This window comes from Ictidomys tridecemlineatus, chromosome 1 (assembly GCF_052094955.1).
Source record: "Ictidomys tridecemlineatus isolate mIctTri1 chromosome 1, mIctTri1.hap1, whole genome shotgun sequence".
NCBI lineage: Eukaryota > Metazoa > Chordata > Mammalia > Rodentia > Sciuridae > Ictidomys > Ictidomys tridecemlineatus.
The window spans coordinates 101,386,306-101,404,395 of NC_135477.1; positions in this window are offsets into that span (position 1 = coordinate 101,386,306).

The window sequence follows — 18,090 nt, forward strand, 5'->3', positions numbered from 1 at the left end:
ACCCATCAGCAATAAAGGGAGCTGTTATGCAGGTCTCAAGAAGAAAGGAGATGAAATAGCATCATGCAATTGTCTGCAGTTGCACTGTGACTTAATACAGAAATTAGCATGTTGCCTTTGTTCTTTTGATGGAAGGGTGATTACAGTTTAATAAGGCATCGTGTTAGGTACCTAGAAGTATAACTTTACTGCAAGCATTCCTTTTAGGATCACCAAATACAGCAGAAAAAGAAAAGAGTAAGAGAATATGAGCAGCCTTTATTCACGTGCTAGCTAGACCTGTCATCCTAACCACCAGTGAAAGGCTAATGTAAGTGGTCAAGCTAGTTTAGAGAACACTTGCTTAACAAAGCAATGACAGAAAGGGAAGGATATGAGAAAATGACTAATAGGCAAGTTAGCGGACATCAAACAAACTGGCTCTGAGTAAGAATTATTCGAGAAAATATATGTTTCAAAATCAATAGCAAAGCACTTTACAGAATTTTGGAAAGTAAAGGGAAGGTCTTTGAATTTATTGAGGACAAATCTTGGCAGGACATCATGATGAAATACTTTCATTTTACAGGAAAAAAAGGAAGAAAGAAAAGAAAAAACATATCTTTGTTGAGATTTCTTGCATTCTTTTTTTTCCCTAAGGTGATTTGCGATATTGCTACTGAAATTGTGAGTGAATTTCCACAATAAGTTTAACAGTCCTTTACATTCAAAGTACACATCTATTATGTAATTAAATTTATCTAACAGCCATTTTACTTTCCACTATTTTTACAACCTGCATTACAGTTCCCTAAAACAAACACCAAAAAAAGGTGGGGGGGGGGGAGTTGTACCTTTCAAATAACTCAAACAGCTTTTCTAATTAGGTGATAAAAGTATTTTTAGGTAAAATGTGTTGTCATTCTTTTCTCTTGAAAAATTATGCATATAACAATAACCATGAAATAATACTCAAGCTGTTGCTATTTTAGAAAACCACAGCTCAAAAATGATGATTTTCTATAATAAATGGGTAATACACAAAAAAATTTATTTTTAGAATTTGGAGAATATTTTTTAAATGTTTATTATTAATAGAGTCAAATTAATTAAATTTTACTGCTGATTCCAGAGTATATTGGGCACTATTTTTTTAAGAGAGAAGGAATTTTAATATTGTGTAATCACCTTAATTCTTATTATTTTTCTGTGTGGCCCAGATTAACCAGGAATTGCAAATGAAACTATACTAATAAACATTTACAAAATTATTTCAAAAGTATTCATTTGTTGAAATCCATGACATAAAGAAAAAATCCATATCCACATGAATCATGTCAGTTTTATTTCTGCTTAAACTTATTTTTTGTCACAATTCATGACTTTAAATTAGAGAGTTGTTTAATATACCAAGAGTTCAAGTAAACTGATTTTTAAAGTAGTGTCTCAATAATGAATGGACATATATGTTAAATGAAGTAATAGAATTTAAGAAACATGAGAAATTCCTTTTCTGTTAATCACTCATAGTATCAATAAGATATTTGTGACTTAGTCAAATGTGCAGACTTAAAAAATAAAAATGCCAGCCAAGCATGGTGGTGCATGCCTGTAATCTCAGCGGATCAGTAGACTGAGACAGGTGAATCATGAGTTCAAAGCCAGCCTCAGCAACAGTGAAGCACTAAGCAACTCAGTGAAACCCTGTCTCTAAAGAAAGCCTGGGGATGTATCTCAGTGGTTGAGTGACCCTGGGTTCAATCCCTATTACCAAAAATAATAAATAAATATACTGAGGAATGTATAGGGAGACAAGTGGTTAACAAAAGTGGTGGTAGTATAAATAAGCACTATATTTCTGGAGAATAATTAAATAATCTTTATTACAGGCCTTAAATTTTTTTTAAATTTCTGTAGCTAACTTTATTTCTTGAACTACATGTTAAGAAACTAGCACAAAATTCAGTCAAAAGTATGCTAACTGCAATTTTATTGCATATTATTAATATAATCAAATATTATTCCTCATTTGTATGACAATAGGTTAATGGTTAAGGAAAGTATATTGTATAATATGTAACATTATGCAGCTATTAAAACCAATTGCCAAGAATTTTTTGAGGAAATAGTGTATATAACATGATCTTGAACTTCAAATGCAAAATTTGAGAATAGTATACAGTTGAATTCTAATCATATTCTTAAATGTATATACATTTGAAGCATTTGCTCTTTGAACTCATTTCTGTGTTGTCAGGAAGCCTGAACAGCTCCAGGGAAAGACCCAGAGAGAGAGTAAAACTAGTTCATGTGCCCAATAACTCCAGTCAGGTTTCTGCAGCATTCCTGTAAGGGTGCCCAGCTGTGTGAGGAAAACTATCTGACCTTCCAGGCCAGCCCACCTGCCTACTGAAAGTCACAAAATTACCTCAGATAATGCCATTCGAGGAGAGGAAGAAATGCTCACTAAGCCTTGTCAAAATCCCGGACCCACACAATCATGAGATAGAGTAAAATGATTGCTAATATGTTCATATGTGGACACAGACACATAACGATGTAGACATGGATGCAAATTAATGAAGATAGGTAGACATGATTCTAAAGGAAATAATTAGAAGGAAACATTCTAAAATATTAACAGTGGTTTTCTTTGGGTGGAATGTTTATCAACAACTTTAATACTCTTTTGTGCTTACCAAATTTTCAATGATAAACGTATTACTTTTATTTCAAAAAGAGAAAAATTATTAATCATTATCATTGTAAAACACAATATATCTTTTTTTTTCTTTTTTTATTGAGGCATGGTATTTGTGTCTTTATTTTATTATTATTTTTTAATGTAGTGCTGAGGATCGAACCCAGTGCCTCGTGCATGCCAGGCAAGCACTCTACCCACTGAGCCACTCCCCCAGCCCTGCATTTGTGTCTTTACGGGGTACAAAATGATAATTCAACACATGTGTGCCCTGTGTAATAGTCAAATCAAGGTAATAAATGCTTCTGTCTCTTCAAGTGTTAATCATTTTTATGTCTTGGGAATTCTGTACTCTTCTAGATATTTTGAAAAATATCCTAGATTGCTGTAATCAGTAGCTGTGCTGGTGCACTTTGTCTTCCTTCTTTCTGTCCCTATTCCCTGTTGCCCTTCCCAGTCCCTGTTTACCACAAATTCACTTCTTTCTTCTATTAGATTGCTTTTTTTAATTTCCATGAATGAGTTACAGTATGTGATATCTGTCTTTCTGTATCTGGCTTATTTTGCTTAACATGATGACCTACAGTTTTATCCATGTTGCTGAAAATGCAGGGACTTTATTCTTTTTATGGCTGTATAGTATACCCTTGTGTCCATATACTTTGTTTTCCTGATCCATTCATCCACTAATGAATACCTTGGTTAATTCCATATCTTGGCTGTTGGGAATAGTACTGCAATAAAGATGGGAGTACAGGTGTCTCTTTGGGAAAACAAAATATATCTTTAATAATCCATAGAAATATGACAAAAATATCTTTGGATTAAATTGTCTGTGTTGAGATTGAAACACAGAGGTCAGAGCTAATCAAACTTTAGAAAAATTACCGAGGACAACATGTGGGACTGAAAGGAGAGAACCCAGAAACAGAGAAATGAGGTAACAGCTATTTCAAAAATCCATGAAAGAACCCTGAATTCCTAATATCTTTGTTAAGCAATGCTAAAAAAAAAAGGATAAATCACAATTTTTTGTATATATTATACAATGTGAAATAAGTCTCATTGTACTTTGTTTTACTTCTTTTATAATTTTACACAAGAATAGTCATGTTTATTATGTCTAAATTACTAAAAACATACATTATTAGTAGAATTTAAATTCATAAACAGCAGCTAATGATTAAAATAATACATCAATGGGAGTTTATGTCAGGAAAGAAAAATTACAGCCTCTAATCTCAAGCTAAAATTTTTCAGGTTCTCTTAATGCTTATTCAAACAAGAAATGATTTGTTGAAATAAAGTTTTATACCTTTGTTGGAGTTGGCAGAGTATAAAAGTGTCATGGTGCTTGTCTCTGTATGGGTTCTCAAAGAGCAGAGTTTGACATTTTTTTTTTTATTGGTTGTTCACAACATTACAAAGCTCTTGACATATCATATTTCATACATTAGATTGAAGTGGGTTATGAACTCCCAATTTTACCCCAAATGCAGATTGCAGAATCACGTCGGTTACACATCCACAATTTTACATAATGCCCAATTAGTAATTGTTGTATTCTGCTACCTTTCCTATCCCCTACTATCCCCCCTCCCACAGAGTTTGACATTGAGAGCTCACAGGCTACTACTTTATCAGGAAAAGCAATCTCCAGAGCCAGAGTAAAGGACAGTCGGAGGAGTGAAGGGAAGGAAAGGAAGCCAATTCAAGGATGTGATGATGTGTTTGAAATTGGGCATTGCTAAGTGCAACTAATTGCTGCCACTTTTAAGAAGCTGTACACAAGTTTCTCAGAACAAAGCTGTCAGAGGAGACAAAAGAGGAAAGAAATTTTCTGCCAGCTCCTACTTTCCATGGCTCAAATCTCACCCTAGTAACTCCCATTGCATATGTATAGGACCAGTGTCTGACATCCATCTGTCACCAGGGAGCTGAGAGACCCACAGGGAAACTAACTGGGTGCTGTTGTCAGATTGCACCTACCTTCATGAAGTCAATAAAAGCCCACCCTGGACCAGCTACTGCAGCAGAAGCTGAACAAGACAAGTGAAGCCAATGGTATCTGAAATGGCACCCACAAGCCATCCGACACTGAGACCGACTTATGAAACAGACAAAATGCACTATACAGTCAGAATGATTCATGAGCATTAAAACAACTTTCATTAATCACTTTCTATAATCAGAATTTCCACTAAGAATTTATCCTTGAGATAAGAAATATAAATACAGGTGGAATTATTTAAGTTTACATATTGTTTAACCACTCAATACATAATTTGTATTTAGTTCTAACCATTCTATACACCAGAAGTTCAATTCATTTAATACTCTAATGGACTGAGCCACCCATCGGGCCTCTCCCTTTTCTCAGTGTCTCCTAGCTTGTCACCTCAGATTCCATGATCGAAAAGAAAAGAGAGAGAGAGAGAGAGAGAGAGAGAGAGAGAGAGAGAGAGAGAGAGAGAGAGAGAGGGAGGGAGGGAGGAGGGAAGTGAGGAAAAGATTCCATGATCTATTTATATAATCATTCACTTGCATCTACCAATTCCCTTCCCCTTTTCTCTGGGACCCTGTGAGACAGAAGGAATCAGAAGAGAACAACCCTCACAGCCTCCCCTTCACACTGTCTTAACAGTTCACTCCTGTGTTTGGAAATGAACTGCCTGTTCTAATATTCACCCAGCCTCTCCATCTCTTTCCTGTTTCCATCGCCTCTTGCCTGATTACTGAGACATTGTCCCAGCAGGTCTTCTCTTCATCTTCAGGAATCAATTGTCCTTCTCTTCCGAATCAGCAGACAGTACACAGACATGCTAGAATGTTCTGATCTTTATGAACACCTCTCTTGAGAACACCTAGAGGAGTAGACCTACCAGCCAGCAATCCAGCTCTCTCCTTCCCTTGGCAGAATTCCTCCTCAACTTCTCCTCTCGTTCTTCTTTGAACTTCACCCATATGTCTTTCATTCCTACCTCTCCACCAAAACCTTCATTTGTCAAGACTGAAAATGACTATCACAGGGATGTCAATTAGTCCTCCTCATCTGCTTAAATGGCAACAGAGTGGAGCGATGATCTTTTCTTTTCTTAAGCTTTTTTCCCCCCACCTGGCTTCTGGGACTTTGTCCTCCGTAAGTTTCCCTTCCACCTCACTGTCTGTTCCTTCACGTTCTCTGTTTATTTGTCTGCATTTCCCTGACCTCCAAACATGGGCAGAGCCTCAGACCTTGATCCTGTGCCTTCTTTTCTTTATATGTGGTCAGATTTGAAATACCTCATCCAATTCCTCTGTGTGGAAATATGATCTATTCCCTGAAGACTCCCAAATGTAACATCTCCAGTCCTGACCTCTCCCCTGAATTCCAGACTCACATATCTGGCTGACTGCCTGACATCGCTAAGTGTCTAAAACACATCATGAACTTAATGTGTCAAAAACAGAATTCTTGATTCTCTCCCACGTTCCTCCTTCCCCTCCCTGCAAAAAGCCAGCTCCTCCCAGTCTTCCCCATCTCTGAAAATGGTTTTATGAGACACAAATCCCATAGTCATCTGTGTTTGGCTCCCTTCTTTGCATTTCACATGTAATCTAGCAAATTCTATATCTGCTCCACTTTCAAAATGCAACCAGAAATTGAACTCAACATTGCTATGCTATAACTCTAATCCAAATGGTTATCATCAACCTAGATGACTGCAGTGGCCTCCTAACTCATCTGCCTACTTTCCACAAGTGCCCCTACCATGTGCATCATTCAGTCTGTTCTGTGACTCTCTCATAGCACTAATCAATTCTTCCAGTGACTGGTCATCCACTTAGAGCAAAAACACAACCCTCTCCACAGCCTTTGATGATCTGGCCACATACTCCTCTGACATTACTCCTTAGCACTCCCTCCCTGCTTCATTCAATTCCACTAGCCACCTTGACTTTTCCTGGAACATGCTAAGCACATTCCTGACTAAGATTATCTTCCTCCAGAGAATTACATGACTTGTTCCTTCTCTTTCTTTGAGTCTTCACTCAAATGTCATGTTGTAAGAAAGCCTCCTTAACCAATCCCTATTACAACATATACTCTTTACCACAGTTCCTTTTTCACACATATGTGTGTATACATAATATATAATATAGGATTTATATATATATATATATATGCCACATCTTAAATAAATAAACACATAAATGTGTGTGTGTGTGTGTGTGTGTGTGTGTGTGTGTGTGTGTGTGTGTACACTCTGCAATGGCAGGCACTTTCTCATATTGTTCATCTGTATATCAATAATGACTATGATAGTAACTGCCACATGGTAGATAATCAGTAAACATTTGTTGAATAAATGAATACATCAGAAATTTAGAGTAAAACAGGGGCTTTAGGTTAGAGGACAAGAGCTTGCCTAAGCATGCGTGAGGCTCTGGGTTCGATCCTCAGCACCACATAAAAATAAACAAATAAAGTGAAGGCATTCTGTCCATGTACAACTACACACACAACAAAATTTTTTTAAAAGAGTAAAAGGGATACTCATTCATTAAATTCCTTTACAAATATCTTTGACTCTTGGAAGCCAAAATTGCTTCTATTAATATTTATTTGGTAAATGAAAAATTGAATGAGGGGCAGAGTTTTTACTCTGAATCCTTAGAACCCCAGTTTATATATAATAGAAGTGTGAAATTTTCTAGCTAATTACCAGTGTGAGAGTACAAACTGGAGAAAGAATTGGAATTAAATAGGACTGGAAATTTTTAAGATGACTATGAGGTGACAAAGATGAACAAGAGGGTTAATACATACAATGGAGTGATTATAATAGTCCATAGGATACAACCTGAGAAACAGGGGAGTGTAGTAGAGGTTAGGATGGTAGAATAGTGGATTATAACATTAAAAAGTCCAACTTGGATTTTTATCATGAATAAATCAAAGGATAAATTTCTTAAAGAATGCCTAAACAAGTGTAAATTAATAGTACTTCTATTACAATTCTATTTCAAAATAGAAATGGTTCCATTTAGTAATTCAAGTTCATGAAAGGTAATTACATTAATTTCTAAGCACACAAATTTTAAAAGATGGTGAAGAGAATCAGTTTCACTTGGCTAGAATCTAATTGCCAACATAGTCATAAACATGGGGCAAAATTTAAGACCAATATTTGGAGCTTTCTTCTCCAATAATCTTTATATTCAGACAATCCTATCATTGAAATTGTTCCACAAGAACCCCATTATAATAAAATTTCAATAGAGGATGTTCTTAAATTTTTAATTGAAATGTATCATTTGATTTAAAAAAACAGTTGTGAATCTTCAGTTAAAGGTTATACTTACTCTCTGTGCAAACTAAGTCTAGTTTCCAATGGGTAGACAGCGAACAAAATCCATCTAAGAATCTTCTTCCTAACATGTAGCCATAATCATCACAACATAAAACCCACTAGAATCTTTTTTTTCTAACTTTCCTTCCAAAAATAATAAAATCAAAATCTTAATTTCTTTTCAAAGTCAAAAATGGATGTTTTTCCCCACATCCTGGGCACCTAGTTATAATAGTTATTTCTCACTCAATTTCTCACCTGTCTCTCTCTCTCTCTCTCTCTCTCTCTCTCTCTCTCTCTCTCTCTCTCTCTCTCTCAATTGATTCTTTTTCATCTGCCTTCAAACCAACAGGAACTCAAAAAGCCATTTAAAACAAATACGCTCTTGACCCCAGGTTTGATTTCAATTACTATTATTTTTCCCTTCTTCCTTTTACCCCAGTTTTTGAGTAATAACGTCTCCCTATTTCAATTTCCACAACCTCCTATAAAATTGTTTGCCTACCACAATGCCCTTTTAAAAAAACTGCTGTATGAGAACTCAAATCCCCCCTCTCTCTGTAACTCTAGTGGCCCTTCTCAATCCTCCTATAATCCTGAGTCTCCAAGCTGCACCTAGCCCTGGGGACCCATGCCTTCATAATGAAGCAGCATGGCTCTCTTCCTAAGGTTAAGATCATCCCTCCTCACTTTCTCTGAGTGACTCCTTTTCTTCTTCTCATTCTGTCTGTGGATGTTTCCTAAGCCCAGTCTCTTTTTTATTTTATTTTATTTTTTCTGCTTGGAGAATGCTTCTAAATCAATTCTAGCATGTTCAGATTAGACATCACATTTTTAACATTTACAAGCCTGGGGGCTTTCACCTGAGATATAAACTCCTATTTCCATCTGCCCACAGAATACCATTTTTGCAAATTTGGCATGTCAGAAATTAAATTAATTGCTCTTTTATCCAGCCTTTCTCTAAATCATCTCAATTTCCATACCAAAATTTGTTTCTCCCTGCGTATTTAAACCTTTGGATAATATGAATTCTATTCCTTTTACCCAACCACTCATTCTCTGGTCCTGTTTTTGCAGTTATTTGCAATAGTAATGGCAATAACAATGACTATGACTTCGATATGCGTTATCTTGATCATATGTCATCATCTCCATTCCTACTATTCCCACCCTAATTAGGAATTATTATAATTAAATAATTAATGCAGTTTCCTCACTTTCTCCAGATAATCTTCTGTACTCACTTCCAATTCATTTTTCCATGTATTGCCAAAAAAGTCTTTTGCAATGGTTTTTAAGTGCTCCTTGGAATTTATGTGAACTATTGATAGACCAGAGATACACATGTATTAGACTTAAAGTCTAAGCTTGGTTTTTTTATGGATCATGAATCATTGACTCTAAAGCCAAAAATGACCAGCTTGAAAGTCTCTCAGTACCTCCATATTGGTTGGAATAAGTTGGGCTTAGGCTGCTGTAGCAAACTATTCCAGAATCTCAGTGCTTTCAAACAAAAATTAGAATTTTAGATAACTTGCTTCTGCTATGTGCTTGACACCTTCCCAGTACTTAAAAGCTCTTCTGATGCGATCAGTGGTAATATTAACAAATGTGATCTTTAGTTATTATCTAATGAAATGTGTCAACATTTGAAAGATCTGAAAATTTAGTAAATAATATTTTCCAAATGATCAAAGAATGATGTTACAAGATCATGGATAAGTAGATTTATTTAAAGTGCAAGACAAGCCAATAGATTTAAATGAAGCAGAATACAAAAAGTCCATTAATAATCATTTCAGAATCTTTATTGCAACTACACTTCAAAAAACTACTACTTGTCAAGTTAAAAGAGAAAATCCATAACTCTCAAAAAATAGGTATTAAAATACTCTTCCCTTTTTTTTAATAACTACATATCTTTGTGAGGCCAGATTTTTTCATGTACTTTAACCAAAATGGCATATCAAAAAGAAATGAATAGAGAAGCAGATTTAATAATTCAGTTTCTTCTGTTAAGCCTGATACTAAAGAAATTTGGAGAACAAGTATAAACAATGACACTCTTCCTATTACATTTGGAGAAACTGGAAAATATTATGTTTTCATTAAATACATGTTATTATTTTAACAGATATCAGTTTATGATTATTTAAATTAATTGTAAAATAATTGCTTAATTTTTCTGTTTTAATCATTAGTGCAGCAAATATCAGTAGATACAGCCCATATAAATTAAAATTCCTTGGTATTCTCAATACTTTTTAATAGTTGGAAGGAAATCTGACATTAAAAAGTTTGAGAATCATTGATCTAAGCCCCCAATTTTATTTTCTTCCTTTCTGCTTGTCCTGGACAAAAGGTCTCTTTTTGTTGCCTGAACTAAACCTTTTCCTTATCAGATATTGAAAGCTATTTACTTATTTGGTTATTTAGATTTTGTTTCTTCTTCAAGGTCCAATCATTTTATTAAGTTCTGTATTAATTCTAACAGTTTTTCAATTAATTTTCTGTATTTAGGTATGCAAAACATCACTGGTAAATAAAGAAAACTGACTCTCTTCCCTAAGAAAAATTTTGATTCCTATTTGTGTAACTGCCAGACCAATATTAAGTAATAAAATGTTAACAGTCATTTTCACCTTTATTGGAATATCTCCAATCTTTTCTGTCACAAGATAAGATAGTGGCTGATAGTACAAGCATTTTATGGTATTAACAAAGTATCCTTTGGTCCTCATTTGATAATAATTTTCATCAGGAAAAAGATGTTAAATTTAATCAAATTTTCTTTGGATGTGCTAAATAGAATAATGATCCACATCCCACATCCAAAACTCTCTATACACTAATCCACAAAACCTGTGAACATACTACTTTACATGGCAAAAGGCATTTTGCAGATGTAATAAAAGTAAGGACATTGATATGGGAATATCATCCCAGATCATCCTAATGAACTCAATGTAATCACAAGGCCCTTATAAGAGAGAAGCAAGAGGGCCAGAGTGAACTTAGAAGATGTGACGCCAGAAGTAGATTTGGGAAAGATGAGAGAAAAGGGAGAGAATCCAAGGAATGTTAGCAGGCCTCTACAAGCTGGTAAAGCATGAAGACAGATTCTTGCCTACAGTCTCCAGATAGAACACTGCCCTGTAACGCCTTTGTGTTAGAACCCCTGACCTCCTGAATATAAGCTAATATATTTGTGTTATTTCAAGCCATTTTGTGGTAATTTGTTATAGCAGCAATAGAAAATTAATATATTTAAGTATCACTTAGAGATCATATTTTTATTCTGCAGCCTATAGCATAATGTTCAAATTAAGGTCAAATAATAGTGAATTGCTTTATTTGGTGAATTAGTTTTGGTTATAGTGTTTTATTAGTTTAGCATACTTATATATTTTATCTCCTGATATTTATTTAGTATACTTGCATTTACGTATTACAGTAGTGAAGTTAATCTGTAGCTTTCACTGCTATCCTGGATTAAACCTATTTTGTCCACTAGCTTTATAAAATTCCAGAAGAAATATTCTCTTGATCATCTTATATATGCTAGAAAGTTTTAATCTTTGCAATTTTGTAAGCACAAAAGCAAAAACTTGAATTTACATCTTAATTGTTTTTCAATAGTTTAGGTCTACCTAATTTTCATTTCGCTGTTATAAGAAGTTTGATAATGCATTCCTTGTCAAGAATTTATTGATTTTGTTGAGCTATTTAAATTTGTTAGCAGAGCAATTGCAAAATTTTAAAAAAATATTTAAACTCTTCTACCTACCAATATATTCCCTTTATAAATCATACATATCTACATTTAGTTTTCCCTTTCTTTTGTTCTTGTTTACATATGTCAGGTTTTTATTACTTATTATTCTGCCTTTTTTGTTGTACAGCTCTAAAATTAATTATTGGATAAATCATATTTTTCCCTGAGTCTCCTGTGCTCTGTTTTGTTTATGTTCAAACTTTTTAGGTTATTGTTAAGTTGCTTGATTTTCATTCTTTGTTGTTAAATAAGCAAGGAACTTTAAGCTATAAACTTATTTTTTGGCCATGAATTTGGAATCATTACAAAGGTTTTAATTTAGAAAGTTTTCTTCATCTGATGGCCATGGTGGCACACACCTATAATCCCAGAAGATTGGGAGGCTGAGGCAGGAAGATTGCAAGTTTGAGGACAGTTTCGGCAACTTTGTGAGGCCGTAAGCAATTTAGCAAAACCCTTCTCAAAATAAAAAATAAAAATGACTGGGGATGTAGCTCAGTGGTAAAGTGACTACAGTTTCAAAAGGAGGGGCCTCTTATCTAACAACTCTGAAACTAATTTGTGATTTCACTTTAATCCAAGAGCCCTCTAGCAGAATGCTTTGTTTTTCTATTACTGTCTAATCCAAATGAATTTTTTGTTGCAACTTGTGAAATTATCAATTTTATTGCAGTGTCATTAGAAAATATAACTTACTTTCTGCTTCTTGATATTAAGATTTCAAGGTTATGTTTCAGTTGTATGATAACTCTTCAAAAATGTGTCAGGCATCATAAAGAAGATATGGTTTCTATAAAATACAGAGAATATATATGTATATATACATATATACCTTTAAAAGATTCTTAGTAAATATATAAACCATATATCATATATGAACAAAAAATGTTATATTACTATCATCTTGCTGTATTTTTTCAAATCCTTTCAGTCTAAATTTATTTTTTAGACTTTTGATCTGTCACAGACTACGTATAGTATGTGATAAAGCATTCTATTACAATTGCATTTCTGTCAGTCTCCCCATATACTTTTTGATGGTTTATGCTGCTTCTATTTTGATAGTACCTTTTTAGTTACATGTTTCATGATTGTTATAATATATTATATGTATTACTTTTATCAATATGAAAGCCTTACATTACAAGCTTCTTATTCTGAAATTCTATTTTATATTAAAATTGTGTTGTGTTCCTCTATTCTGGGGGGTGGGGAGTCCAATCTATCCTTGTATATGATTTTACAGTTAATATTCTGTTGTTGTTGTTGTTGTTGTTGTGGAAGTGATCCAAAAGAAATATTTGAAGTCTATTACCAGCTTGAATATTGCTCTTTATAACATGGTTTTCTTCCTACTTTTCTCTGAGATTTTTGCTCTACCTGAGCAGAAATATGTGTGTGTATGCACGCACACACACACACACACACACACACACACATATATATATATATACATGCATATATATATATATACACACACATTTTTATAGTATCATATGGTTCTGACCTTCATATCACTAAAATAGTTTCATTGTTTTCAACTATGTATATTACTCTTGAAGTTGTAATTTTTTTCTTCTATTTTTTCTTTTCTATTTTATTAATGCAATTTTTCTATCAGTTTGTTGTAGCCTGCTTCTCTTTAGGTTATTAATCTGCTAGTTATGTTTCTTATAGCTACATAATACTCTACATTATAATTTTGTTTTATCTTCATAAATTCTTGTTAGATTCTAATAAATGAATTTTTAAAATGTCATTGGAAACATAAATCAGGAATTTTTGAATATTTTACTTTGTTTCTGAATAAATATTTACTGCAAAGAATGTATCCTCCATTCTCTAATTCTACAGGTGGATACTAGCTGTTGACCTCAGGTTACTGCCCACTACATTCATTCCTTCAAGTAGTGATCTGTTCAGTACCAGCTTCTGAAATAACAAGTTCCTATGTTATGATCTCCTCATGATGTGGCCATCCTTTGCAAAAACCCAATGCACTTCTTAGAACTCTGAAAGTTACAGTTAATATTTCATCTCTGAAAGATGAAAAAGAATATACAGGCAGATATAACAATATTGTATACTCCAGACCAAGAAGATAGAATGTTCAAAGTAATGGAGATTATATTTGTCCAGAACATTAGACCTTCTCTCTCTCCCACCTAATGTTTTTGAAATGACATTAAATATACTTTTAAAATCTATTAATGCACAAAAATCACCGAAAGGTGAGAAGGAGTGTCATTAGTAGGCTGGAATTTCTTGAGAATTATTGAAACATGGACTATAAGACAACACATATGCAAGCAAGAGAGGAAAGTAATACCAAGAGTTCTCTATTCTCAGTAATACAGATACCTGGAAAATTGTTAGGCTGATTGTCCATTACATTGAACAGTGGGCAAAAGAAGTATTTATCTGAAAGCTGGATATAGTATAATGAATATAATAGCTAGGTCTGGATAAACAGATGGCTAGCAAAGCTGAAAAGAAATGGGGATCCCTTATTACCAGAAGAAGAGGTGGCTACACATTCCCCCAACATCATGTATGGGTTCTTTCATGGAGCCACTAGAGACAATCCACCATTTGTGAACAGAGATATCCAAACATAAATATGAGCAAAAGTATAATCATCATCAAATATTTCAGGTATGATAAAGACAACAAAATCATAAAAAAATTAATTGCTGAGAAAAGTATCCAATAAAGAGCAAATAAAGGAATCATAAATTTCAAATATATTTCGTTGACTTTAAATTAGAGACCTTCACAAGGATATTTCATACATAAAAACAGAAACAACTAATGACCTTAGAAATTTTAAATAAGACCATTAAAATTGTTTTAAATAATAATTTTAAAATTAATGGAACAGAAACATTCAGATTTATTGAAAGAATAAATTAAAAAACTGGAAGAACAATGTAAGGGATACTTATAAAATATTCCTCAAAAGGACCAAGTAGCAATAATATTATGTGGAAAAAAAACTAGACATAGAAAACAGTAGCATAATTCCAATGTCCATCACAATGGAATTATAGAAAAGGAAACGTATACAAGGAAAAAGAGTAAATAAGAAAATTTTAGAAGAAAAAATTTCAGAGCTAAAAAAAAAGACTATTCTTTTAGTCCTACCGAGGGCTTAATAGAATGAATGAAAAAAAAATACACTTAAAGACAAATCATTATAAAGATCAGAACTCCAAACAAAGGGAAAAGCCTGATGTTTTCACAGAGAAAAAACCAGATGGTCTACAAAGGAATGAGACTCTTTACTCAGATTCTCAACAACAGAACTTATTCTAGGATAAAATGAAGAATGCTTCCAAATTTGGGATTCTCTTTTTAATTTTTTAGATACCTGACAGTAGAATGTATTTTGACATATTATATATACATAAAGCATAACTTATTCTAATTAGGACCCTATTGTTGTGGTTGTGCATGATGTGGCATTACCCTAGTGGTGTATTCATATACAAGGATAGAAAAGGTATGTCCAATTAATTATTCCCCTCCCCTCTCCCTTCCCTTCATTCCCCTTTGTCTAATCCAGTGAATTTATTTTCTTCCCCTCCCACCCTCCTTTGTTGTAGGTTAGCATCCACATATCAGAAAGAACATACAACCTTTGGTTTGGGGGAACTTGTTTATTTCTTTTTTTTTTTTAAATTTTTTATTTTTTTTATTGGTTGTTCACAACATTACAAAGCTCTTGACATATCATATTTCATACATTAGATTGAAGTGGGTTATGAACTCCCAATTTTACCCCAAATGCAGATTGCAGAATCACGTCGGTTACACATCCACAATTTTACATAATGCCCAATTAGTAATTGTTGTATTCTGCTACCTTTCCTATCCCCTACTATCCCCCCTCCCCTCCCCTCCCTTCTTCTCTCTCTATCCCATCTACTGTAATTCATTACTCTCCTTGTTTATTTTCCCATTCCCTTCACAACCTCTTATATGTAATTTTGTATAGCAATGAGGGTCTCCCTTCATTTCCATGCAATTTCCCTTTTCTCTCCCTTTCCCTCCCATCTCATGACTCTGTTAAATGTTAGTCTTTTCTTCCTGCTCTTCCTCCTTGCTCTGTTCATAGTTGCTCTCATTATATCAAAGAAGACATTTGGTATTTATTTTTTAGGGATTGACTAGCTTCACTAAGCATAATCTGCTCTAGTGCCATCCATTTCCCTGCAAATTCTATGATTTTGTCATTTTTTATTGCTGCATAGTACTCCATTGTGTATAGATGCCACATTTTTTTTATCCATTCATCTATTGAAGGGCATCTGGGTTGGTTCCACAGTCTAGCTATTGTGAATTGTGCTGCTATGAACATCGATATGGCAGCATCCCTGTAGCATGCTCTTTTAAGGTCTTCAGGGAATAGTCCGAGAAGGGCAATAGCAGGTCAAATGGTGGTTCCATTCCCAGCTTTCCCAGGAATCTCCAAACTGCTTTCCAAATTGGCCGCACCAATTTGCAGTCCCACCAGCAATGTACAAGAGTACCCTTTTCTCCACATCCTCGCCAGCACTTGTTGTTGTTTGACTTCATAGTGGCTGCCAATCTTACTGGAGTGAGATGGTATCTTAGGGTGGTTTTGATTTGCATTTCTCTGACTGCTAGAGATGGTGAGCATTTATTCATGTACTTGTTGATTGATTGTATGTCCTCCTCTGAGAAGTGTCTGTTCAGATCCTTGTCCCATTTGTTGATTGGGTTATTTGTTATCTTATTGTCTAATTTTTTGAGTTCTTTGTATACTCTGGATATTAGGGCTCTATCTGAAGTGTGAGGAGTAAAAATTTGTTCCCAGGATGTAGGCTCCCTATTTACCTCTCTTATTGTTTCTCTTGCTGAGAAAAAACTTTTTAGTTTAAGTAAGTCCCATTTGTTGATTCTTGTTATTAACTCTTGTGCTATGGGTGTCCTATTGAGGAATTTGGAGCCCAACCCCACAATATGTAGATTGGAGCCAACTTTTTCTTCTATCAGACGCAGAGTCTCTGATTTGATATCAAGCTCCTTGATCCATTTAGAGCTAACTTTTGTGCATGGCGAGAGGAAGGGATTCAGTTTCATTTTTTTGCATATGGATTTCCAGTTTTCCCAACACCATTTGTTGAAGATGCTATCCTTCCTCCATTGCATGCTTTTAGCCCCTTTATCAAATATAAGATAGTTGTAACTTTGTGGATTAGTCTCTGTGTCCTCTATTCTATACCATTGGTCCACTCGCCTGTTTTGGTACCAGTACCATGCTGTTTTTGTCACTATTGCTCTGTAATATAGTTTGAAATCTGGTATCGCTATACCGCCTGATTCACACTTCCTGCTTAAAATTGCTTTTGCTATTCTGGGTCTTTTATTTTTCCATATGAATTTCATGATTGCTTTATCTATTTCTTCAAGAAATGCCATTGGGATTTTGATTGGCATTGCATTAAACCTATAGAGAACTTTTGGTAATATTGTCATTTTGATAATGTTAGTTCTGCCTATCCATGAACAGGGTATATTTTTCCATCTTCTAAGATCTTCTTCTACTTCTCTTTTTAGGGTTCTGTAGTTTTCATTGTATAAATCTTTCACCTCTTTTGTTAGGGTGATTCCCAAGTATTTTATTTTTTTGGAGGATATTGTGAATGGAGTGTTTTTCCTCATTTCCGTTTCAGAAGTTTTGTCGCTGATATACAGAAATGCCTTTGATTTATGCGTGTTGATTTTATATCCTGCCACTTTGCTGAATTCATTTATTAGTTCTAGTAGTTTCTTTGTAGACCCTTTTGGATCTTCTAAGTATAGAATCATGTCATCTGCAAACAGTGATAATTTAAGTTCTTCTTTTCCTATTTTTATGCCTTTAATTTCTTTCATCTGTCTAATTGCTCTGGCCAGTGTTTCGAGAACTATATTGAATAGAAGTGGTGATAGAGTTGTTTATTTCACTTAGCATGATAGTCTCCAGTTTCATTCATTTACTGGCAAATACCATCATTTCATTCTTCTTTATGGCTGAGTAATATTTCATTATATATATCACATTTTCTTTATCCATTCATCTGTTGAAGACACCTAGGTGGGTTCCATAGCTTGGCTATTGTGAATTGAGCTGCTATAAACATTGATGTGGCTGTGTCACTATAGTATGCTATTAAATCTGAAATTCTTGGCCCAGGCTTATTTTAATCTATTTTAAGGGAAAATAATAACATTTTTGATAAAAGTAAAGACTCACTGTCATATCCTTTCTAAAAGTAACTACTTAAAATGTT